This window comes from Corvus moneduloides, chromosome 1 (assembly GCF_009650955.1).
Source record: "Corvus moneduloides isolate bCorMon1 chromosome 1, bCorMon1.pri, whole genome shotgun sequence".
Classification (NCBI taxonomy): Eukaryota; Metazoa; Chordata; class Aves; order Passeriformes; family Corvidae; genus Corvus; species Corvus moneduloides.
Genome location: NC_045476.1, coordinates 84,916,183 through 84,943,172, shown reverse-complemented (window position 1 = coordinate 84,943,172; position 26,990 = coordinate 84,916,183). Strand labels below are relative to the sequence as shown.

Sequence of the window (26,990 nt, the reverse complement as noted above, 5' to 3'; positions counted from 1 at the left end):
GTTTCTGAACAAGTAAACATTTGCCAGCAGTGACTGCTGTAAACAAGTTGCATTACCCAATTAATTTTTGTAACAATATTAAAATTTGTCATTACAATCATGCCGCACATTTATTACTGGTGACACAGCTTAGTCTATTCAAGCATCATATATGAGTAATTTAAATTGAAAAACATTTTTATACATTAAATGTATAAAGAAATTCTCACTAATACTACAGAAGTTTTCGTGTTCTGTTAGACATCATAAAATATTAATATTATTCAGGATAGGGTTATAACCATCACTTTATTAAATAAATATGATATTTTACTAGAAATTGCTTTCATTTAACCTTGGGGTTGCAGTTCCTTATTTGTCTTTTATAATATGAGTGCATGGCATAACAGGTCAGCTAGGAACTCTGCGTTATTGGAGAACTGTCAAGTAAAGACCTACAATAAAAGAACAAGGATTTATTCCTTTATTCTGATTCTGTGTTACTTTACAGCGGCATAACATGTAACATTTCCTTTCCATTTAAGAATATACCAGCTAATATGTTCTTAAATGAACTTAAGTTCGACAAAAACTTAAGTTCAAGAAAACGAACTTAAACCCAGACAGATTTCTAATGTTTTTTAGTAAAAAATAAGGTAATATAGGGCCAAATGCCATAAAGTAAACACGGATAGAAAATATTATATTGAGAATTATTTCATAATTCTCAATGTGTCCTTATTGATTTGTACTGAGAACCATTGATAACATACTGGAAAATATATTCAGCTCATACTGTATACAAAGTGTGTCAATGTTTTACACAGAGCAGCTTATATAGCTCAGTGCAGAGTTCTGCTTAAAAAAAACGATGGCACCATATGGCTCTCTGCTGCTCAAAGCCTCAGTCTCCACTTCCACTGTTGAAAGTTGTTATTGTCAAAACAGATGAAGCACAATGTCACTGAAGAAAATTACCTTAAGGCAGATCTAACATAGAAGGCAATCTATCATTTAAAGGGACAACTTTCTTATGCTCATTCAATATTTCTCTGATGATCTGGAATTTGAGAATTTTTGGTTGACACACTAAAGAAAGAATTAAACAAAAGAGTCTGGGACCTACATAATTAACATTTTTCCATTACAAAGTGATTTCCCACAATCATATGGGGATAGAAAAAGGATAATATCCATTCTCATAGTTCTCTATGAAGAGTGGCATGGCAGAAAATGAGCTACATTTGATGATGACTCAATATGATGACCCAATGAACGTCAATGCCCATCCCTAAAGCCCACTCAGCCCCATGACAGAACTTCGGGTAAAGATTTCACACAAGTTTTCTGTGATTCAGTTATACTTGAAAGTGTCAGTAACCCTTAATCATTCATTGTCTTAGAGAACCATGTAGAAGTTCTGCTTCAATGCCGAGCCTCTCTGTGCCAAAATACAGGAAGAAACAGCACTTGCCTCACAGGTTAAACTTCCAAAGGAAAGGTATAAAAAATGAAGAATCAGTGACCTTGAAGTCATATTATTATACACTGAAATAGTGCAGTATTCCTCATTATTCTGCTACATAAATAACTATTTTTAATATTTTTGTCCACGGAAAGCAACAGCTACTAGCAGTGCTTATAAATTAATTAAAGACTAGTTAGGTCTGCTAGTCAGAATTTCTTTGAAGTACAGTCTGTGAGAAATGGATGTAAGGTATGATTTGGCATCTGGTTTGTCCATAATGTATGAGAAGGCAAAGCTGATGTTCAGAATATGTAACATTAGGGGTATTTTTAAATTTCTTAGTGCCACTGGAAAATATTTTCTATTCAAATATGTTTTTCAGTTGTGTGCTGTTCAGTTCAGCATTTCTGTCTTGGAATGCATTCTTGGTTAAAATATGGAATAGGAAAATCATGTTTCTGAGGGCAGAAATGTTTTACTCTTGGTATTTATATTTCTCCTTTCTGCATGACTCCATGTTTGTAAACTGAATTTATGAACTTGCATCAATGTAGGGTGAATTCTCTGATATTTACAGTACCCTGAAATTTCAACCTCAGCAGCTGAGTCATAAATCTTTCACATTTTGTATAATTTAGTCATCAGTTTCTTAATTTCTTGATTGATTGTTCAATATTCTATTATATGTTATATTAGGCTTATAAATGGAATCTTAGATCACTGTGCATAGAGTATAATATAAGTTCTTCAATTTTGATTACAGGAGCCAGAAAATGCTACATAAATCATTTCAAACCCTGCAAATCAAATTATATTTTCCCTTTTGAACTGTAAAGAAAAATCTATCACCATAAAAACCCAAAGTCTTTTCATTACACTGGTATAAACTGGACTATGTAGACTTTAAACATAGCATCATCAGCTTATAAATTTAGCACATCCTCGTTTTTAGAGGACAGAAAGAAAAGGATATTTATTAAGAGAAAGCAATACTCATAACAAGAGGGAAAAAAGTGTGGGTGTTTGGGGTAGGATAGAGATGGTCCCATATGTGGGACCTTGACTTCTCTTTTGGGCAAGGGTTCACAATGACTGTTCTCTATCATCTTCTTGTCCTGCTTATTCTTGTGTATTGTTTCAAAGAAAAGTTGATGTATTATTTCCCAAGTAATAAGGTCAGGACAATTACCAACAGTTGCCCAGATCCTTCTTGATTTTCTTGAATATAGACATAATTCATCTTTCCCAGCCCTAAGGGAACTCTGCTTTTGAGCAAGTCCTCACAATGATATCATCCAGCACTTCTAACCATCCTGGGTACCTTCTAACCACCTAGTAGATTTCATGGGCTTGTAGAACTCCAGTTTGCCTAAGTGGCTTATTTAATTTTTCTGCTGTGGGTTATATTTCCCCTATGCCACACTGCCTTGAGGCCAAGATCTGGGAGGCCTGAGGGCAGATTTATCAGCAAAGACAGAGACAAAGAAGCTAGCAAAAACCTTTTCTATTTCTGTGTCTGTTGTCAAATAAAGTTCTCTAGGTGTAGGAACATACTATTTCAGTCTATCTTTGACTGGCAAAGCGACAACAGAGCCCCTCCCTGTCCTTCACTTCCACTGGCAAATTCAACTACAATTAAGCTTTGCCTTTCATTATTCCACCTCTTCATGCCTGGGTGATGTTTCTGTGTTCTTGGTAGAGCCTGGATCATTATAACCATATTAGTTTGGGCACAGCTATCCTAAGAATTTACCATTTGTAAAAAACACCAATATATTTTATAATTACCTCAATAAACCTTGTATTACAAAATGTTGCAAACTGATGATATTATTGTTGATTGTTGTTGATGAATCAAAGCCAAGGATCTCTTAATTGAGTCATCTAATCTTGTAGACTTTGTATGTATAACGATACTTGTGATTTGTTAATAAAAGACAGATGTGGAAAATCTATTATAAACATTAGGCTCACATATGTTCCCTGTTACTTCATCATGTCACAAACATTTCACAGTTTTAAGTGGATTTAAGCAACATGAATAATTCACAAACTAAATGAGCTGAGTAGTCAGGATGCAAGTAAGATTTAGAAAATGGCTGCAAGTAAAGTTCAAATGTATGACCTGAGACTGTATGTTTAAAACAGTAGTATTTGGCTTATTTCAGCAAATCTTACACAGAGTAGTGATTGCACTCCTGTTTCTGTCAGTGGGCCTGATTCTACATTCATTAGTGGCACTTAATACCCTACTTTGCACATAGCCTCTTGTGAAATTAAATCTGTATAATTATTCAGTGTAAGTAAAGGTAATGAATTTGAGCCCAGTGGGATTGTCTCAAGAGATAACCTATAATTTGTTGACGTATTGACACTTATTGCTTGCTGGCTTCCATCTGTTTCTCAGTTTAACAAAAACTCTGTTTATGAAGCTTTTAAATGTTTCACTCTGCTACATTTGTGAAAGTCAAATTCAAAACATGGCTGAGTCAAACAATTGAAATGACAGCAAATGATAAAAGATAAAGGAAGTATTTACATTACAGGCGGTTGATGACTAGTAAATATCTCTGGTATCCTCAGCATGAGCTTGTGTTCATGACTGTAGACTCTGTACAGACTCAAGATGGAATAATCCTTTTTTTGCTGATATCCATGTTTCTGGTTGTGCTGTGTTTGGCTGGTGGCAATTTCCTTCACTGTATGAAGCCATGTTTTTATTTGTGCTGTTGATAACACATTATTGCTGAGCAGGGGTTATGCAGTCAAGGTCTTTTCTACTCCTCATCCTGCCCTGACAGTGAGAAGGCTGAGGGTCTGCCATGTGTTGGGAGGGGACACAGTTGGGACAGCTGACCCCAACTGACCAAAGGGAGATTCAATACCATATGATGTCATGCTCAGCACAAAAATCTGAGGTAGGAAGAAGAAACAGAGGGACATTTTGAGTGATGGCATTTGTCTTCCCAAGTTGCGGTTATGTGTGATGGAGCCCTGCTTTCCTGGGGATGACTGAACATGGGAAGTGGTGAATTCTTTCTTTCTTTCTTTTGCTTTGCCTACTAAACAATCTGTATCTCAACCCATCAGTTTTCTCACTTTTCTGATTTTCTCTCCCATCCCATTGGGGAAAGGTGAGTGATTGGCTGTGTTGTGCTTAGTTACCACCTGGGGCAATACTGGTAGTGTTCTCCTCTTGTTTTAATAAACTTTGAAAGTGTCAGATAAAAGACAATATATTGGATGTTCATGAAGATACCTTAAAACTAAAATGAGACCCATTTCACCTCCATTCTTTTAAAAGACTAGAGATAGTTTAACTAATGGTCAGAGTAGATACATTGTTCCACAGGAATACTTTAAACTGAAGAAATTCACACATTTTATGTCAAAAGCAGAGCAGGATAATGAGAAGTGAAATAAATATTCAAAACTTCCCCTTCCCCCTGCCTACTTCCCAACCCTACCTCCTCCCCTGAAGTGGCCCAGGGGATGGGTGGGGGTTATGGTCATTGTTCCTGCTGCTGCTCAGGGAGAAGAGTCTTTCCCCTGCTTCAGTGTGGGGTCTCTCCCACAGGAGATAGTTCTCCATGAGCTTCTCCTGTGTGAGTCCATACCACAGGCAACAATTCTCCATGAACTGCTGCAATGTGGGTCACTCCTCCACTGGCTGCAGTCTTTCAAGGACAGCCTGATCCAGCATGAGACCCTACAGGGTCAAAAGTCCTACCAGGAAACCTGGTCCAGCCTGGGCTCCTCTTTCCCTGGGTCTGCAGGTCCCTGCCAGGAGCCTGCTCCAGCATGGACCTCTCACAGGTTCACAGCCTCCTCTCAGGCATCCATCTGCTCTAGCGTGGGTTTCTTCCAGGGGCTGAGGTGGATCTCTGCATCCCTATGGTCATCCATGAGCAGCAGGAGTACAGCCTGCTAGCAAAACCTGACCATGCAAACCCAATATATCATCCTTCCACGGGTTATGTAAAACAAATTTAATACAGGATAAAAAGGTATTAGCCTTGATGGAAAAGGTTTCATCTCTTATCTCGAGTCATCTTTCCAGTGGTCTTTACAGAGTAGTTTTATGTTTCAGTTCTTTAGCCTGAGTGTATTTGAGAATACAAATTTTAAAGTTTATTTTCATTTATAATAGTCCCTGGTATTTCTCTTTCTAAAAGTAAATTTTCATAAAAATTTAGAACTGGCAGAAGATAAACACTGATTTTTTCTGTATTATCTCTAAGGAAAAAATAACTGTTTATAAAATAGATTACATTAAAATATTTCTAATTTCAGATTGCAGAATATTTTATTTTATTTTTATTCCTAATTCTTTCCCCATTTTAGAGGGGAAGAGGGGGTTATGAAGAAGATATTGCATTCAGGTTAACTTTAACTGTCTTGTACTGCTTGTTTGCTTTAAGAAATACCATTCAAGGTGTCATATATCCCGATTCTCTTTATCTGCTAGAAATCCCTGTTTGAACAAAATTTCTGAGGCACATCATAGGAATCCCACTGGGAAGACTGAGTCATCAGGACCTGAATGGAGCTGCAAAAGGAAGTAAGTACTAATTAGTGTTCCTAATGAACACTGTGACCTGAAATAAAATGTTAATTTTTGGATAAGTTAAAGTACAGAAATCCTACTAAATATTTTCTCAGTAAAAATAGGCTTAGTAAAAGCAATATTTTCCATACAAATCTTGTGGGAAACCTGTTAACTTGGTCTAATTATCACATAGAGTTACCTTACTCAGACATTGTTCTGAAACAATATACTTTGAAATAATAAAAATAAAAGGCCCCTGGTTACCCAGAGCATCAAAGGCAGTGCTTTGTACAGTGTTTAGTTTATTAATATAAAAATTTTTAACATAAAGACAAGAGTGATTTTGGGTTTAATTTGGAAATAAGCATTCTGTCTTTCTGTTGTTCTGAGAAGGAAAGAATGCAAAAAATATTAGTTTTATATTTGGACAGGTAGTAGATTATCACACCAAAGATCAAACATTCTGGAAGAATTAATTTTTGGCATTAATTTCTGCAAGACCTTAATTGTCTTAATAGCATGCACAATATGCATTTTCCTGAAATATGATGACTTATTAAGCTCCATCTGTCATTTTTGACCTTATTATTTCAGAAAGACGCTCTCAGTAAACTTTTCTGTGTCTTCATGACATTGCACTAAAATGTCAATTTCTGTCTGAAAATGTAAAGAAAAAATAAATCTATAGGCAGCTTGTCAGAGTTGATGATGTCATCATTTTATGTTTGGAAGGAGAAAGGCAATTTTTTGTTTTGGTTCTAGTTTTGGTTTTTTGTTTTTTTCTTCATTGAAATTAAAATCCTTGTTGTGACTGTTCTGTTTATCTTCATAACTGGGTTAAGCAGTGCTGGACAGGTAGCATGGATCTTTCTTTTCAAGTATTTATTGAGCATTTCAACAACAAATCCAATCCAAGAGAGCTTATTGCTCCACATGTATCAATAGATAAGGGAATATCATCCAGCTGCATATTCTGACAGTGATTTCAGCTCAGCAGCACACAGTTCCTACGTGGTAAACTGAGTGTCAAAAATGTAGCCAGAACTGCCTGCACAATGTTCATATCTACCCTGCCATAGACAGTGAGCCTAATCTGTTCCACACTGAGGAACTTCTGGTTTATGTGGCCAGATTTTATTCACACTTTCAGAGGAATCCTTCAGCTCTGTGAGCTTCTGAGTGTTTTCATTCTGTAGTTTGGTCATTAGGCTAGGTGGATAACTGATTTAAATCATCACTAGAACTCCATTGTGGTTAAGAGATTTTTTTTCCTCATTGAGAATATATGTAACCTTCAAATTTCTTTCTTTGTTTGCATCTTGCTTGTAAAACCACTTGATAGAGAATCCATATAAAAAGGTCTATCAAAAATGTAGATTTATTTGGTCTACAGTTCACATGCTTCATAAACAGACTATGCTCAAATAATCATTATGTATTTTCCATTTCATACCTGTTCATCTGTAATAGCCAATTTTTGGAACTGCTGGTGGATAGATACTTGAACAGTTGGTGTGTAATTGACATTCAATATACACATCTGAGATACAACACTGAAACTCTTTTTCTATTTTAGCAAAAGATTGGATAACAATCAGAGCTAGTGTTACCAGAGGGCAAAGTGTCAGGAAAGCAATCAGCAGATGAGCAGATAAAATGGTGGTGGAATGGTATCACATATCCGATGAGGCTGAGAAGTAATGATCAAACAAGGCTAGGGAAAGACAGAATGGTTGTGGAGAATACTTCTGTCATTGGCTCCTTCAAACAGCTTACAGTACTTGATATGAGTCTGCTGAAGAAAAGCTGCTGGACTGTATTGTAGGAAAGATTGTCCTCATTAGGTGAATGTATGTACTAGTTTGAAAACAAACTAATGGGAAGCACCAAGTCAGAATAACTATTTAATAGGGAAATAAAAAAAAAGGCAGGAAACACAGAGTCAGGATACAATGTGACACCCTGTTAGTCAGGGTGGCGGTAGCAGTCCAATAAGATGGTGGCTGCTGTCCTCCTGAAGTGGTGGGTATGGTTCTGTTGAAGCAGTGATCCTGCAGAAAGGGCCTGCTCTTCCTCAGAAGGTCCAGTGGTGGCTATGTAGCTCCTGTCCTCTGGGGAATCCGGTGGAAAGGGTGTCTGTGGTGTTCGGAATCTCAGATTATATCCAGGATGGAATGCTTGGTTCCTCCCTCTGGGTGGAGCATCTCACAATGGGATGATGCGTCATGAGGCCAGGGATTGAGTGGCTCATTAGCAGAATATAGTCCTGAGGGAGGAGGCAAGGAAACACTGCCCCACCTGCTTTCAACAGCTCATGAGGATGGTAATACAATATACCGCAACCCAGGACAATGTAATATTATTTCAACTATTTTTTGGTCTCAGAAGTGTGAGACTAACATGCATTACATGGAACAGATCATTAGTACAAAAAAAATCTTACTTAAAAAAGTCTTAAAATTTTTTAGAAAACTGAAAAATAATTTTTAAAAGCTTGAATTGGCTTCAAAATTCACATTGTCTTCTTGGTGAAGTATTTAATGAAACCAGATGATTTTGTGTATTGAAGGGATTGATAAATTATTTCTGTAGATTTATTTTTGACAGTTTGCTGCAGTCTGCAGTAATTAGTTATTTTGGTGTGAATTTTATTTTATATCTTACAGGTATACAAGTCCAGAATAATTCCAATGATTTTTTGTTGACTGACCCTGGACACAGGGTCAGTAGGCCTTGCCTACTTTTTTCAAAATTAAGACAAGCAGCTGAACTATAATGAAATATTCTTTTTTTAATTTTTTTTGTTGCCTTTGCAGCCCTTTAAATATAAAATGGTTTCTAATGTAAGACCTCAGGTAAAAAAATTCCAAATTTTTACGAGTCAAAATTATTTTTCAGTGATTTTCTTAGACCATGTGTTACTTCAGTGTTTTGTCTGGATAGATTTATGACAGTAGAAGCCCATATATGGAGATTTTTATTGAAGCATGTTCTTTCTAATTTTTTTTTTTAATAAATGCACGGTACTGTGATGAATTCTTGAGTACTTTTGCTTCATATAAGTGCTTGAAAAAGACATAAAATGAAATAGCATACTACTGTTCCTGTATGATGGAATGTATATTGGGGAAAAAAATTCCTTCAGAGCTAGGTTCCAAAGACAGAAGCTAGTAATCTACTCCGTAATTTATATTATACTCCATATAAAGTGCAGAGTCTTCAAAAAAATTTTGCGTCTAATCATTAGGACTATGTATTCATACTTCCCAGTGCAAGTCAAATTTTTTTCAAGTCAGGGATTTTTTAAGAAAAGACTTAAAATGTTATTAAAGAAATACCATTACCCATATATTAATTAGTTAAGTGTTTAAAGCAATAATCCAAAATATGAGGAGATCTGCATGTTCCTAATCTATCTAATGCGCATATTCAGCATAATGGCTACCATGATGTAGCATATTCTGGTAATGGGAGCTCTGTTAAGAGCTGTCTTGGAACAATTAAGTATAAAGAAGTATGGTTTTAGGCCTAACAGAGCAGTCACATAAAATCTGGTAGAGCCTGGGTCAGATCCCATCCTCCAGTCCAGGAACCATTGAACTTGGAATCATAGAAACACAGAACCATACAACAGGCTGGACAGTAAGACTAAAGATCATCCAGTCCAACATTTCATGAGAAAGCCTGGATGAGATAACCCAGCAATCCAATCATGTCTTGAACACTTCCAGTGACAGGGAGTCTATCAAGTTCCTGAAGAGGTTGTTCCAGTGATTGTTCTCACTGAAGAAAAAAAAACCAACAAAAACCCCAAAAAACCCCAACAAAACAAAAACAAACAAAACCCAACAAAACAAAAACCCAAATCAAACCAAACCAAAACAAAACCACCAATAAGACATTCATATATTAAGATCAGTCCATGATGAAACCAAAAGCTGATAAGAGTCTTGTTCCAAGTGTTTTCTGAGATGAGAACATGGTGCGGAGGAAGGAGAGTCAGTTTCAGGTTAGCAAAAACAAACCCACCAAGTAGCGATGAAGAGTCTGAAGGGAAAGCAGTATGTCAGAACCATGGGTGAATTAAGTCAGATTGAATGAGTGTGTCCTGCCAGACCTTTCTAGAAACAGGTTTCCTTAGGATGACATTATAATCTCCTATTTTCTGAATAGGTAACACTCTCAACAGATACACGAAATCCCTGAGTTCAAGGTCTTGTTCCAAGTAATGCTTCCTGATTGAAGATATCAATATGAAAGTTTAATGATACCCTGGCAGGTAGTACATTTTTCTGGGAGTCAGCACTGTGACTTCAAACTCTGTCAGAGGAGAGTATTCAGCTGGAGACTTTAATAAACTGGCTAGAGATCCTGCTCAGTATTTATTAAGTAAACCAAAAGAGAAGAGACACTTTCTTCTTACCTGAAAAGGTAGTTCATGCCCTCCTATTTTTCCGCTGAAAGCCATATCTCAAGTCAATTCTTGTTCTATGGAAGAAAGCCTGTAGAACGTCAGAAAAAAATCAATATCATGTAAACTGTTTATGAATTTAAATTAGGATAAGAGTTTGTTATATTTTGGTTTGGATTATTGCTGCCAGTTATTTATTAACTGATCATTACTTTTTAGCTGGTAGTGGTTTATGCACTTACGAGAAAGAAAGTGAAGTTTCCTGCTGTCTCTCCTTCAGCAATAACACAACAGCCTTTTGAATGAATGACTGCAGCTTGAAAGGGTAGGGTAGGGAAGGAGCTGTAAGGCAATTTATTTTGATGCTAAAAGTGTGCTTGAAGTCTGTTATAAATATATGAGAGTACAAATCAATGTATCTGATAATTTACAAAAGCATCTTTGATTTTCAATTTGTCATTGCTGAGAGTGGGTATTAACTACATGCAGACAAAAGACAGTTTCCTGTAATAAATGTACTGAAAATATATTCACCTTAACAGCGCTTTACAGATATAGAGGAGTAATCTGTAGAGTCTACCTGGAGTAGACAAGAAGGGCATTTTGGAAGATAAAAACAGTCATTTATAATGATATGGATATCAGTTTTAATTTTTCAGTAGGACTAATTTAGGACCATGTATCTCTGTTTTGTATTCAAAAAGATTTGCTCCAAAAATTTGAATGATAACTTCCTGTATTAGATGCTCATTCTCTGACTGTGTAAATCAGAGCACACATCTATAGATTTGGGGTAATCTTTACTTAATAAATAGAACTCATAAGTGGGTGACCTTAGCTTGTACTGTGCTGAATGCTGCTCTGTTCTGTAGTGAAGATGGACTGAAGCCAGGAATCTTTGGGAATTTTCAGATTTGGAAGGCAATTTAATTTTTTTCAGATTTGGAAGTTCAATTTCAGATTTTCCTATCTCAGAAATGAAAGAACAGTTGCCCTGAACTGCCTGTAGGTAGGAATATTTTTATGTTTTCAGTACTTCCCCTGTTTTGATTTTTCTACTAGAGGAAGCATCTACAGTTCCATGCATATTACTTTGGGGTACGTGCCAAAATATCAGAATTAATACTGGCCTTGAGTAGAGGGCAGGATTTTCATCCCTCCTTGATCTCTCAACAAGGTAAATTTACCACCAGACTTCAGATCTACCACCGCTCTTTGCTGTTGGACACCCTTTGAGGGATGACTGGAGACATCTGTAAGGCTTTTGCTCTTTTCCACTAAGCTGTGAACAGTGGGATTTTGAAATGGAAGGACTAAATGTTAAGCTTTTCTATTTCTTATGGCAAAAAATATTAATTAAGAGGTCAATATTGCTTTCAACAGGCTGTGTGTACCTGCACGCTTAGAAGCAAGTCCTCAGTTTCTGTTTCTTAGGAAAGAAATAGGGATGTATTTGAAATTACAGATATTTAAAATTTCAAATATGTATTATTTGTTTATGCCCATGGAAGCATTTTAAATAAGCTTCTGTTCTATCATTTCTGAATTTTACTACAGACATATGTGCTTTCAATGGAAAGTAAATAAGACTGACAGCACTTCTAGAGTTCAGAAAAAAAAAGCAAGCTGTTCAAGGATGTGTAAAAATGCAGATTGACATAAATTGAGTCAATGTTACAGAAACCATTTATACAAAGCAAATATTAATGCCATGATTAACAATAGAGTGAATATAGGGAAATGGCTATTTTATTGGTAGTGAGTCCCATTATTCTTTTCTATCTGTTTGAATTTTAATGTGTATTTGATTAAACACGGGAGTTTTGGACATCATTTCAAAACAAAACCACTTCCTGTAGAGGAAACTAAAAATTAGAACTAAACTCTGTCACTGAGATTGAATGGCTTGAACTATGACAAAGATAAATTATCTTGATCGGTAGAGTAATAGAAATTGATTTGTAGCGTGCCAGAATGTCTGATGTTTCATCCTGCTTATTAGGTAAAAAGGAAAGATACATGGATGGAAGCTGAGGGTAGGAGCTCAAATCACAAAATTTACAGCTGATTGGACCTGAGGTATTTCTCCAGGCTTTCAGTTTTTGCTGTATAATTCTCTGTAGTCAGCTAAATGACTGTGTTTCTTGGCACTAAATTTCACTGTCAGTTTTATTGCCAAGTGTCTTCCATTGTACCCCTTGTGGTGCTGTGCTCTCTTTCAGTGTCTTAGCAGATCCTTCCACTTTCCACCTGTCCTCATTAGGGCTAATCCACTTATTTCACAGTTAACACCAAAATTCTGGAAGGTATGCAAAGGCTTTCTGACTTAAGGATCACGGAAATTCTCTCAAAAAATTACTGTGCTCTTTAACTGTGTTTTCTAAAGATTCTGAAAACAGGTTTGAATAGGCCAGTGTCAAAATGTCTCAGAAGAAGTCTGATATTTTTTAAGTTTAGAGAGCTATACTTCACAGTATTCTTCAAGGAGAAAGAAATTATTTTTTTTCCTCTTCTCTATTTCACATTGTTTGTTGCCACCGATGTATTTAATACCTTCCTGAATGGTGCTGGTAGAAACCACTAATTCTTCACAACTGTTTTTTCTTTGACTGTCAAGTAATCTTTGTAATATCAGCAAATTTTGTTACTTCAGTTCTCTCTTATTTTCCAAATCACTTCTATGTAGAACAGCATGGGTGTTGACATTTAAGTGATATCAGTATTTGATTATATTCTGCTGCAAAACCTGACCACTTTATTTCTCCTATTTTGTATCTGTGAGGTCTTCTTTCAAAATACTATCTTCTTTCATCATGTTTATCTTCCTCTAAGTATTTTGTAAAGTATTCCATCACAATTCTTTGCTCCACCACTAACCACATTTTCTGCGATAAAATAATTGAAATAATTTGTCATTGGTGGAGTATTTGTATTTCGTACTAGTAGTTTGTATCTTAAATTTCTGATAAATATCCAGGCTATAAAACACATTGTTGTGATAGACCTTAGATTTTTATGGTTAAGCAAGTAAGATTTCTATGGTCAAAGTCAAACTATAAATAGGCAGCACAAATGACTGCATGTGTGCAAGCCCTTCGTGTGTTGTCAGCACATGAAAGCTGTTTATCCATAATTGACAGTTGATGAGACATTCATGGTTTTTCACCATTCAGCTGCATCCTACCTAATGTAATCCAATTATTTAATACAGATTTTGCCTTAAAAAAAAGGACTACAGGGCAGTCACAGACAAATTCTCTTTACCTGGTTTGAAATTCCTTCCATTTACCTGGATCTCAAATTGTATATTGTCTCAAATGTACTTCAAACATGTTAAATCCTGCCCTACATCAGATTTCACATGTTTATTAAAAATTAGGGAAAATGAGGAATGAAGACTATTATTGTTCATAGCTTAAAGACAAAAAAACTTATGCACTGTGATTGCTCTGTCCAATATCAGTGGCACATCTGTGAGAAATCCAGCACTAGAACCCATGCTTCTAACTCTCAGGGACCAGTATTAGCTATTATAAAAGTATTGCTTATGTCATTTAGAGCAAAGATGCCAGATTTATATCCCACCACATATTTCAAAGGTATAACTAGAGCACAAGTTTTTCTCTCACTGGTAAAATATTAATGCTGAAAACTGAGGCAACTCAGGAAACCATAAGACTGTTCCCTTGGAAAACCATCTCAGGCACATTCCACATCCCCTCTCTCTTACTGGTTACATTAATAACACATCATTTAGTGCATTAAGCCTTATGTTTAACAAAAAACAATGGAAATATTACTTCCTGTGTAGAATGGACAAGACAGTGGAATGGACAGTGCTTAAGAAAAGCATTGTCAAAAAACTTCCTGAATTTCCTGACTGCTGCCTGCCTCAACCATATAAAAACCCAAGGTGTGTTTTTCTTTTTGCATCCCCAGTTAAATTCCTCTCCTGTGCTGGTGAGAAGGAAAAAGAAATTAAATGCTAAAAAAAAAAATCCTAGACTACATCAATCAGCCTTTTTTTCTTGAGGGCAGGTAATGTGTGTGATGAAAGAAGATGGCTTATCCCCTTTTCCTCCTGATGCTTCCAAGCTCATATCTGGAGGCCAGGCATCCAAGACACCACAGCAAGCTCCTAAAAAGAATGAGTAACCAGAGTCACAGCTCCTCATACATGACTGCTGTGGTTAGAAAGGACTGTTCAGCATATCTCAGCCTCAGACTGTGTCAGGTCCCCTTTCTAGAACCCCTAGTCTGAGATTCATTGTTTTTTTGCTGTTGACTGAAGCAATTTACCATAGTTTCAATTGTATAAACTTAAACTGATGTTTCAAAGGTTATGTAAAATGCCAATAACACCCATAGTAGTATGGGCCTTATGAAAAATAAGAGAAACTCATGCACATACACTCTTCACGTTTGTATTGGGTACAAGAATTCATTGAATTGATACACAAATATCAAACCTGCTATGCATGAACTGCCCAAACTTACAACATGTTATCATATTTTCATCTCTGTACTGAAAATTCCTGCTGAAACCATGGGTTTTTTTATTCCCTGTGTCAACCACAAACCCCATATTTATGTCTGTGTAGTCTAAGTCCTATGAAAAGATAAAATTGCAGGGAAAAACATCCCCTGTATATAAAAAGCATATAATTCTTAGCTGTGAAATGTAGCAGCTGCAATTTTATGTGTGTAAGGTTCTGGAGTGACTGAAAAGTAAGTCATCTAAGTAGGTTTTTTTGCTAGATACTTTGGAGTGATGACCTGCTTTATGAATTTGTAAGGATATTGTTGAAATGCCATGAAATTTCTGATTGAATTATCTCTAAAATACTGCATATATTTTCTTAAATTACTGAAAAACAATAACATTAATGGTTAGGTTGTGTTCTGGCATAAATCATCTTTCCCTTTTTAAAATGGATTAAAAGAAAAGACTTCCAATTAATGTTTGCTCTCTTATTTGTAACATATATTGAATAATTTTAATCCATCTTTTTTCAGGCATTAATTTTGTGTCCAGTGATTCACAACAAATTTCATTATCCTGAAAATTGCATTAAAAACTGTGATTATGACCACAAAAAAATCCAAAAATGAGTAATGCTTGTGTTCCCAAGTCTATGTTTCTAAAGAAAATTAGAAACAGAAAATGATGGTAAACTGAAATTCCTGGGATTCAGAAATCTGTTTCTGTGTGTCGCTTCCTTCTTTGAAATATGTCAGGGAGAAGACCTTTGGTAAGAAACTTCTACCCCTTTATGAGAAAAAATACTGATACTGAACTAAATAACAAATTAAAACCTATGGTAATTTTCTAGAACAGTAAATTTAGACATCTACCAAAAATACTGTATGAAACAAAAGTAAGAATGTCTAAAAGTCAAACATTGTTCATTATCATAAGAGAAACTTATAAACAAAACCTATATGTTTTCAAACTGTGACATCTAAAAGAAATACATCCATGCCTGTGGGGAAAGAGGGAATATTTTCTGTTGACTAACTGAGAAAGAAGATATTTACACAGACTTTTAATTTATAGCTTTTCAATTAGCAGAGCAATTGTAGTATGTAAATGGATTTTCTGTTCTATTAAAAATTAAGGAATAGTTTGTGGTTTGTTTTCTATTAATAATAAATTACTGCTGTTGTTTATTAATTTGGGAATGCTCGTAAACGAATCATTTTATTAGGCCCTGGAAAATTCAGTGTTGAAAAAATATTTAAATGGCTTGAGAGGAACTAGTAATGTGCATGCAATTTTGCCAACAATGCAAATAACAAATGTGCTAAAATAATTTCCATTCTGTGTGTCATAAATATCAGTTCATGTAGTCAGATATGCTGTAATTAAGTGTCAGTGAACATGAATAGTCTTTTTTTATAGGCAGACATAAAATGACTATTCCAGATAAAACATTTTTTTTTTTAGTTTTCTAAGCTGTAGGCAACAGCTTCATTTGTTGGTTGTTGCATGCATGGTTAAAAATTCAGAGGAAAACAAAACTGCTCATGCTGCAGATATATTCCCTTTTTTATATGCTTATTTTCATATTTTAGACATTGAAGATGTTTAAGTAACCTTATGGTTTCCTCCGGAATTTGCATTATTGTTGCACACACTACATTTGACTTCAGCCAAAACAGATTTTGTAAAAAAAAACCCAAACCAAAAAACTCAAATAAAACAAACCAATCAACCAATGAACCAATGAAAAATTTCAAGGTTTGGGAAAAAGGGACTGGAAAAACTGTAAATATCTTTCTAACCTCATTCTTTGTAGAACCATGCAATAATGCACATATTTGTGCATATATTTGCCATAAAAACCACTGCTTTCACCACTTTCACAACTCAGACTTCAGTTGTGGCAGTCTGCATATTATATATCAGCTAGCCAAGAAAGATCTTAGAAAACCATGCCTTAGTAACTGGTTTTACATGAAAATAAAAGAAAATGTTCCTCTGTTTTGTTTTTTTGTTTTCTCTCTGTGTAATTCTTCTTTTTCACAACCATTTTCAGTAGTTAAATCTAATTTCCATAAAAGTTCTAAAACTCAGCAAATTAATATTTCTTAGGATAATCAGTATCAGTATCAGTAGTGGGTAATGCTACCTGCTACTATATTAAAGAACTGCAGGCGAATTAAGAGATACCAAGTAAAAACCTTGTGTTAAGAATTGCATTCCTAAATATTGAGAAGAGAAATATTCTCCAATGTTTTCTCCGAAAACCTTACCCTAAAACACCTTGATTATGTCACACAGCTCAATTTGATGCAAGACCCTTGAATTAGGACCAGGTTTGGAACTAAAGAGATGTTGTATCATCATGACACACAGGGTCTCTCAGCTCAGTGCTGTGTATCAATATTGGCTTCAGGAGCTGCACACGACTTATTTGCACTCTATGGTCCTATCAGCTTGCCTCTATTGAATTTGAGACAACATATACAGATGATGTCACCTGGATCTGACAGCCTCAGAATGTCTGGAGAAACTGGCCACTCTTATTTATCCAGTTACACTAACTCAAACATACAATTATAAGTAATTAATTAAAAAAAATAAGATAAATTTGTGTAACCATATATTGGACCAGAATGAACTTGAGGAAAGGACGAGAAAACCTTAGGCTGCCAGAGTATAATATCTCATTAGGATCAAGGGGCAGACAGTTCCCAGATTCTGCACATGAATAGCAAGTCCCAAAGAGGTTCCATGATTCCTCACTTAGGTGTGAGTGGAGTTATTTTTGCATGATCATTTTCATCCTGTCTTGTACCATTAACACCAGTAACTTTCTTTCTTTTTTTGTGTGTGAGATATACTTGGTTGTCTAGTTTATGTTTTACTCTGGCCTGGTTAGATCTAGATGGAGTTCAGGGATAGAAAGGGAGAAGTTTCACTGATTCAAAAATATTTTGGTTTTGCTGTGGTATTAAGGGGCATCAACTTGTCATCTTATGAAAGTTCAGTGGCACTTTTCTGTTGCAATTGAGATGTAGCTAATATGTTCTGTAGATAAACATATATAGATGCAATATGTTTTGTAGATAAACAAAAACTTAGAGTTGCTCATAAGCTACATGACATCTACTATTTAATCAGACTTGGTGTGTTGTTTTTGCATGGCCTGTTTTTTGGTACTGGCGGGGACACAGAGGTGGCTTCTGTGAGAAGGTGCTGGAAGCTTCCATCATGTCCAGCAGAGCCAATGGCTGATGGCTCTGGAGATGGACATATTGCTGGCCAAGGCTGGGCCAGTTAGAGATGGTGGTAATGCCTCTGTGATAATACATTTAAGAAGAAAATCAAACCAAAGTGGGGCACTTTCTAGTGAGAGAAGAGGAGGAGGTGAGAACATGTGAGGGAAACAACATGATGACACCAAGGTCAGTGAAGAAGGAGGGGGAGGAGGTGCTCCAGGTGCCAGAGCCGAGATTCCTCTGCAGGGCATGGTGAAGGCCATGGTGAAGCAGCTGTGCCCCTGCAGCTCATGGGGATCCACGGGGGATGCAGAGATCCACCTGCAGCCCATGGGGGAGGTGCCCATGCCGGAGCGGGTGGATGCCTGGAGGAGGCTGTGATCCAGTGGGAGACCCGGTGGAGAGAGAGGGCCCTTGCTTCCAGGCTGGAGCAGCCTGTCCTTGGAGGACTGTACCCCATGGAAAGAGAGACCCACGGTGTGGCAGTTTTTGGAGGACTGCTGCTCATGAGGTTGGAACCATGCTGTAGAAGATCACAGACAACTGTGTCCCGTGGGAAGGGACCCCACGGTCTCACAGGGGAAGGACTCCTTTCCCTGTGCAGCAGAAGAAAACCTTAGGTGTCGAACTGACCAGAATACCCACGCCCTGTCTTCCTGTGCTGTCAGTGGGAAGAAAAGAGAGGTTGAGGTAAAAAAGGTGTTTTTAAGAGCTTATTTTACTTTTCATTATTCTCCTCTGATTCGTTAGTAATAAATTCACTTCGTACTTCTAAGTTGAGCCTATTTTGCCCTTCGAGTGTTTTCTCCCAGTCCATATCTCAACTCATGAAGCCTTCATCAAATTTTTCTCTCCTTTGCCCAGCTGTGGCAGGGGAGGGTGAGTGAGTGACTTTTGTGGGTGCCTGGCATTGGACCAGTGTGAAACCATGACACATGGTTATAAAGCCTTATACATAAAGGAGTACTATATGGATAAAGAAGCAGAGGTCGATGATGTTGAAAAATGGGCAGAATTCTTTTCATTTCACTACAAAGACTTCACAACGCTGATGCATCTTGCTGCACTTTAGCAGAGCTGAAGGCTTTCAAATCCAGCCCTTGTTATGAAACTTGTTTTGTGCTTCCTTGATCCCATTCTGCTACCTGTTCTCCCTAAGCGGAAGGTTTCTCCTGCCTTTTCAAAGACTTCCTATTGCTCCTAAAACTTCACAACTTCAGGCTGTTTAAGTGAGGAGGCATCTAATAGGCAGCCTATGACTAAGCAGTGCCACAGGTACATTGCAGCTGTAAAGAGGAGCAGCAACTGTCTCAGTTGTTCTCTTTAACAAAACATTTGAGATTAATTGAGATTAATTGCACCTTGGTGTTATTCACTGTGTCCTTTCTCTAGTCTGTCTTATTTAGTAGACTTTTAATTAAAATAATTATAGACATTATTCAGTTTAAGACTGTAATCTGTCATGCAACTTTGCACTGATTGCAAAAGCATATAGTTTAGTCAACTGTGTAACCAAGATCCAGTATCAAGTGAAATGTGCACCAAGAGCCAATAGTAAACTCAAGTTGCACTCTGTTGTGTAAAAAAAAATTTTGAAGGACTGTAAAGTAAAATGAATGGGGACATAGGTAGGGGGGAAGGAAAGGAGAAATTGAGTGTCAAGGCATATAAACCAAGATGAAATAAATGTGAAGAACAAAAGAAAATGAAGACTACTTTTCTGTTTAACCCAGTTATGCTTAAAAAATGATTAATCTCTCAGGAACTTGCAAGTAGAATACTGAGCCTATGTAAATTTGATACTGTGCAGAGATACTCCCTTTCTTTCTTTATGCTCACACACAGCCAAAGTGAGGTAGATACAGCAGTAAGTGGGAGGCTCAGATTCTCTTGTTGTTCACCGTGAGCAGTGTAAAAAATGGACAACAGCAGTGCAGTGATACACAAAAGATGAAACCTTGATATAGAACAATCAATTATCTTCCTTTAAGCACCTCTCAAGTGGCTATGTTACACTTGAACTGAGGGTATGACTCTACTCTGTTTAGGACTTTGCTGTGTAGTATCTGTTCTGGCAATTGCAGCTCCTATGCCCTACGGATGCTTATGAAGTCACTGATGAATAGGGAGGAATCTTATATTTTCCTAGTCATTGTATTCCTGTAAAAGAACATGATTTGTCCTCACTTCAAGACCAAAGAAAATACAACTATTGTGATGTCTACATTATACCTTCTTTTTCAGTCTTTCAATTGCTCACAGGGGAGGGGGAAGGAAATGCAGTAGTTCTGTATTCTGTGAATTCTGCCGCTCCATGGCACCAAATCAATTGTTTCTTAATCAGACAACTCATATATTTTATTCCAATATTGTGACAGTATAGTGCTTTCTGGGGTAGAACGAAGACCAGAATTTCTTCTCCTTAAAGATATAATTCAGCTTTGAACAAGTAGTGGAGAAGAACATAATTATCTTGTTAAGATTCTGTGACAGGAATTAAAAGGCAAATGAATATCAGAGTGTTAATAAGCTCTGAGTTACTCTATTTGTAGGCTACATGTACTGTAACTAATCCAGGCACAGAGCTTGTAATTTCAGGATAAAAACATTACTCATCCTTGGGTTTTTCTGTTTTCAAACTGGTTCATTTATAATATTATGTACAGTGAACACTTTACGCAGAAAAATAATTTTTAAAAAAAACTTCATCTTAGAATAAAAAAAAAAGTCTTCTGTGCTTCTTCTGCCTGCAATATTTCTTCTGAAAATGCTACTGCAATTTCAAATATTTTAAAAATAGTTATAATCCCTGTTTGTGGAGCTTGCAAAACAAATGAGATTCCTAGATTAAACTCTTCAGTAATGTTTGATAAATTTGATTTAAAATGTGCTTCATTTATACGTGCTGTTCATTTTGAATTATTTGGTATGATGAGATGAACATTTATATTCATATACGGAAGAAATAAAAGCTGGCCTAATATGTCAATTTCTAAAAAAGAATTTATAGAAGGCACTGATAACAGGTACAGTTTTAACATGACTTAAAACCTGTCCCTGGGAAATAACAGAGAGGTCTGTTGAACTAGGAAATTAATTTATTATAATAATGTGAATCTGACAAATGCAAACAAATTGTATCTGAAGTATTTCCCACCATCTCATTGAACAATTCTTCAGAGTGTCATTACAGCACATCCTGCAGCATGCACTCATTCTCAGGCTGGCAGTTTTACAATTAGCAAGCATGGGGCTGTCTGTGATGTTAAGTTATATTTATTGAGACTCATTTTCATCTGGGGAAAGAGTGTATATTTTCTCTTGATATTTCTATGCACTTTAGGAACATTCCTTCAAAGCAAATGAGTTGCTAAAAGAGTGATATGACAGAAATATATTTCTGCTGTCACAATTTCTCAAGAGAATTTTGGTTTTTTCTCTGTAGCACGTGATAAATTCGAACAGGAAGACTATAAACTATGCATAAACAAAGGCTATAAACAGCATAAATTTTAACTAGCCTGATTAATATCAGATAGAAGATCTTATACTGATCTCCACATTGGAGTTACTGTTTATTTAAGCATTGGTTTCAAGTCCCTACTATCACCTGGGGAAGAAGTAGAGTGAATATAACTAAATTTTCTAGACTTTCATTTTCTTCTGAATCTTTCTTCAGACAAATTTTCTAAAATACATAACAGATCTAATTGCTTGAGAAAATTTAGATAAAAATCTACCACATAATAAAAGTCTAAATTAATTTAAAAATTGATTATGACCTTGAGTTTTCCTAATAATATTAGTAATTAAAATTTACCTATAATAACCTCACCTAGATCATTAGGCATGAAACAGAATTCTTTGTGAATATTTTCAAACTTTAGCACTTGTTTTCCATAAACAGTAACAAGCAAAATTTCATTCAGGGAATTAAATTTAATATTCAAAACAAAGAAGCAACCAAACCACTTTAATATCTAGAAACTGTTATCATCATGATGATCTATTTTTTTTTAGAAAAAACCAGATACATAACCTCCAAGAATAAATATAACTCAGGAAATATGTGCATTAACAATGCACAATTCTTAAAAAGGAAAAGGGAGAATTTAGAATAAATTGTTAATTACAATGCAAGATGTGAGCTGAAAGACAAAATGTAAGCGTAATTATTGACAGTAACATGTCAGTAACGTCTTGAATTTCTCTTATTGTAGTATATATTTACTTCTTGACCTGTTTTGACCTTGGCTTGTTTATATCACAGTTAAATTGAACAGATAAGTGTGAATAAGGATATTAAATATATGATCAGCTAGTAGCTGCTTCTTTCAAATTTTCATCTAACTGTCACTGTAATTTGTAAGTGATTGAATATTCCTCTTTTCCCCTCAAAGTAATGTTAAGAATCAATAAGTTAAGGTCAATAGCTGTGAATCTTCTAAAGTACAGTTAATGATATGAAGTTGGCATTTTGAACAAAGTCCTGTCAGATCATGAGAGAAGGAGATACACATGAATTCAAGATCCTGGCTATTTATGAGACTAGACTGTGACATTCTGAGATGGGTGCACACTAGATGCATTTCAGGGAGGATAAAAACTCTGCTCAGGCCACAGGGGTAAATACCAAAGAATCAGCAGAACAGGTGCTGAGGAAATATTACTTATCTATGGCCAATTCGCCAACTAAATCTCAGTCAAATTCCTGAACAGCCTCCTCAAGATATCGTTGTCTGGTGGACAAAATTATTAGGACAAAAATAAAAAGTGATCAGACATCTAGAAAACCACTGTCAATGACTGTTAAATTGTATCCTAAAAAGATATAGGGAAGCAAAGAGGGACCCACTCATCACACACTGCAGGATGAAAATTTTAGTTCATGCAGATGTTCTTTTTCTTACAGAGTGACACACAGAGAAACGAATATCTTGCTGAGTTGAAAAAAAAGCCAAAACCATGTTTCACTTATATAACAAAAGATTCAGGACAACAGCTCAGGATTTGAAGGACTGGGAGCACCAAATCCACATGATCATGCTTTTATGTCAAGTTAAATAATATCATAGCAAAAGAAAAGCATCAATAGGAATTTACAAAGGGAAAGAACAAAACAAAAGCAGAAAGGTAAAGCACGATGAAAAATTGACCAAAGGAACAAATTTGCAGAAGATGGAAGAAAATGAAATACAAATGACAACTGTAGAAAAATGGGCAGTGAAAAACTTATTTTCTGTCCTCTTGAATAGATGAGACTTTCAGCTTGTGAACTATTCTATTATGCATCAATAAAAACAGCAAGGGCTGCTTAGGCATGAAAAGTAGAATTGGAAATATTAGTTCCCTTCAAACTGTATCAAGAAAACTAAATGCTGCGAGGAAAAAATTTGTTTAGATTAGACAAAAGCTGGGAAATAGTAGCTTGAGCTACAAAATGAAAACAATCCTGTAGAAATGAGATATCTATATACCTCAATCAAATGCACAATTTTTGTTTAAATATATGTCTATGGATATCTCAGTGTACAAAGTTCTTTCCTTTTTGATGTCTATGACATGTACTGAAGAATATGTGACAATCTAGTGACAGACTGAAAGAATATATGAGGATTACTCTAAAGTTAGAGTGGAAGACACATGGTTTTGGCTAGTAATTTGCCTCTTGGTATCCACAAATTTAGCATTCCTATTTAAACAAAATTAAAAATTATGTACAGCATACTTTCTGGTATTGTACTTAATAAGTTATCTGATAAGAAAATAACTATCCTAACAAGCTTTTCCCTGAAATTATCCACTAGATTGACTTTTTTCAAGTAGATCCTGTTATTAGCAAAGATCTTGACATATGTAAGAGATCACAATACTAGCAAAAATATGAAAAGACACTATTAAGCATCATGACGAGTCTGAGAAATTCTGATCTTTTTTTAAATAGTCCTTTACCAAACTAAGAATTTAAAAAGGCAAGTTATCACACAGTGTTATGCTTTTAACCTGTGCATTATTACCTTCTAGGTTTTGCCGTCGTTTTGTTCCCAAATATCATGTGGACCCAGGCAAAAGTAGATACAAGCAATTGAACATATTGCCAGTTATTAAATTATAATTGCATCTCACTAGAGCATAGTAGTGGTTTGGTAGCTGCAGAATACAAACTATAAACCTTATAGTAAAAGAAACATTTTTGCTTCTTGGTGTTCATGCCTGCCTTTGATTTTGCTTCATTTTCTGTCCTGCTGCTTGAACATAACTTCTTATCAATTTCCATAAACAAATAAGGTTTTTAAAGATACTTCAATGATATCTAATAATTTAATTTGTAATTTCAAGATCTTTGCTTCAGTGGATCTATTGTGGCAATCAGCTCTGAAGCAATTATTTAATTTGCAGTTATACATCAGATTACATAATATTTACATAATTAGCAACTATAAACAAGAAATTATAACTTCATGACAAAATACTGTGTTTCTCACAATGATTAGGAATGCAAATATTTCCTTTTGTAAAGTGCCAAGTATATAAAAGTGCAATGTTTATAGGCCTGGGGGAGCAACGGCTGCGAGTTTAACTTGCTTACCATTGATGTGATCAATACTTGAACAGAATCAGATGAGATAATATTGTGTTAATGAATGACCTTTTCCTTGTCTATCTTGCCTTCCAGCAGTTAATGATATAATGACAACCTGAACTCTATACTCTGAATACAAAGAAATTATTTTTAGTAAGAACTATGGGCTCTTTCTCCTCTTAGGTGTGGACTTCATAGATAAGGGCTATTAAGAATGCTTTAAATTTATTTTTGGTCTGCTGCTGCAGGGTGTTTTTAAATTTACTGCACAAGATTTTAGCACCTAGCAAACGATATCTGGAGATAGATCCATAAGGGGGAATATTCAGAACAGCTTATTTTCTGACTCTGAATGCCTGAAATTTAGATAGAAGGCGTTCATTAGAAATAAAATTTTAATTTAAAGTAAGCATTTAAAATTTAAATCTGGGTTTAAGAAATCCAGATTTTTTTTCATTACCTCTATTATTTACAAGACAGAGATTATTGCTTGGGCCGATGCAGACAGCAGAAAAGTTGTGTCATTTCTTCTCTAAACAGTATGTGGTCATTTCATCTGCACAGTTGATATCTTTCTGTTAAAAGGAGATTAAGAACATTACTAATGGAAAACTTTTGAAGTGTTGAGAATATAGTCAGAAAATTATATTTGGTCAATATATAATTTTCACAGAAACAAAGCCATATTTAAGAAGCAGTAACATTATTGCACTATGAAAAATCATTGAAGATGATCTTCAACTATAAACTCATTTAGTTACATGAGTTCTGTAGAAGTTTTCTCAGCGTGTCTAAGAGGAATTACAATAGAACAACATCAGATTGGACTTCTGTGAAGCCTGGGACTGAATTAGTGGTTTGTTAGGAGCAAGACATATATAGCACGAAAGCTCAGTCATCTTTTAAAAATTGTTTTCTATTATACAGAATAAGAATACCGTTTTTCTGCTGGCTTTGACAAAATGAATAGACAGACATGTAGAAGATGTATTTTGGCTGGTATTATTTTACCAAAGTGTGAAGTGTCCTACTTTAAAGCAAATCAAAACTCTGAAGTAAAATGAGACTCATTTCAGTAGAGTGACTGAAATTTTCTGTACTAACAGTGGAATAATCTTCATAAAAAAAAATGCACTTCATTTTTTCTTGCAGAATTTACTTTTTCAGCTATTTTGCTGTGATTTTTACCTTGGAAAATCAGGTCTTCTTTTGCACACACTGGCTTATTTTTCCTTTTGCTCTAAAATGTATTTTTTGATCAGAGATACCCTAACATTTGCTTCTGAATGCAAACATGTTCTGAAATGCCAGATGTCTGAACTATCTCAATTTTTAAATAACGTTTTCTGTAAACTTTTGTAACACTCATCAAGAAAATGCTTTAAAGTTCACAGAGAGCTGATATTTTAAATAGTCTTTTGAATTAAACTGAAATCCCTGTTTTATATAGTGGAAAAGTAGATCCAAATAGTCACATTACTTGTATGGCTGGTAATCAGTGTAAAGAAATGGCACCTTCTGATTCTCTGCTTTACTATCTTAATTTTACCATCCTTCCACTTCAGAATAACTATACAAATACGTCATTCCTTCCTGTCTCACATTCTTCAAAGTCAAATTTCTAACATTTTTATAGTAGTATGAGTACTTAGGAAGTAGGATGCATTGTGTTTCCTTTTTCCAATATATTGCTTCTGAATGCCATGGTCATTATTAGAGAGGTATGCAAACGTGAACAAATTTATTTCGTAGACAGAACGGCTCACAGACTTTATGATTGTTTCATCATTACTCCTTGTTGTGGACCCAAATCTATTGGTTTTAATAGACCAATAAAAAATGCAAAACTCTTCAGTAAAAGAAAATGTTTGATCACAAGACCAGTGATAATATTACACAACCAGAACATGGTTCTAGAAATTTTACTGAAATATCCATTCCTAAGACTGGCCTAATGGAATAATCATAGTATACAGAACAAGGTCATGCTAATCAGAATCATAGAATATTCTGAGTTGGAAGGGACCCACAAGGATCATCAAGTCCAAGTCTTAAGTGAATAGTCTGTACTGGGATCAAACCAGCAACCTTGGCACTATTAGCACCATGCTCTAAACAACTGAGCTACTCTCAGAGTCAAATAACCATTATTTAAAGGTTTACTCTGTTTATAAGATAGTGTTCAGAATCCTTAGTGACTTGGAGTCTTGAGTTAGCTAAATCTAACGAGATTTAATTGAGCTTTAAGAAGGAAAGATGGTAACTTCATCATATG

The 26,990-nt window shown here is 35.5% G+C and overlaps 1 long non-coding RNA gene across 1 annotated transcript in view; it reads left to right on the top strand.

Moving 5' to 3' along the window:
• Window positions 1–26,990, top strand: part of LOC116447899 — a 129,232-nt gene that overhangs the window by 44,286 nt on the left and 57,956 nt on the right. Inside the window, exon 2 of the long non-coding RNA XR_004241737.1 lies at window positions 5,916–6,008. This is a non-coding gene — a long non-coding RNA (uncharacterized LOC116447899). The remainder of the gene's footprint in view (window positions 1–5,915; window positions 6,009–26,990) is intronic.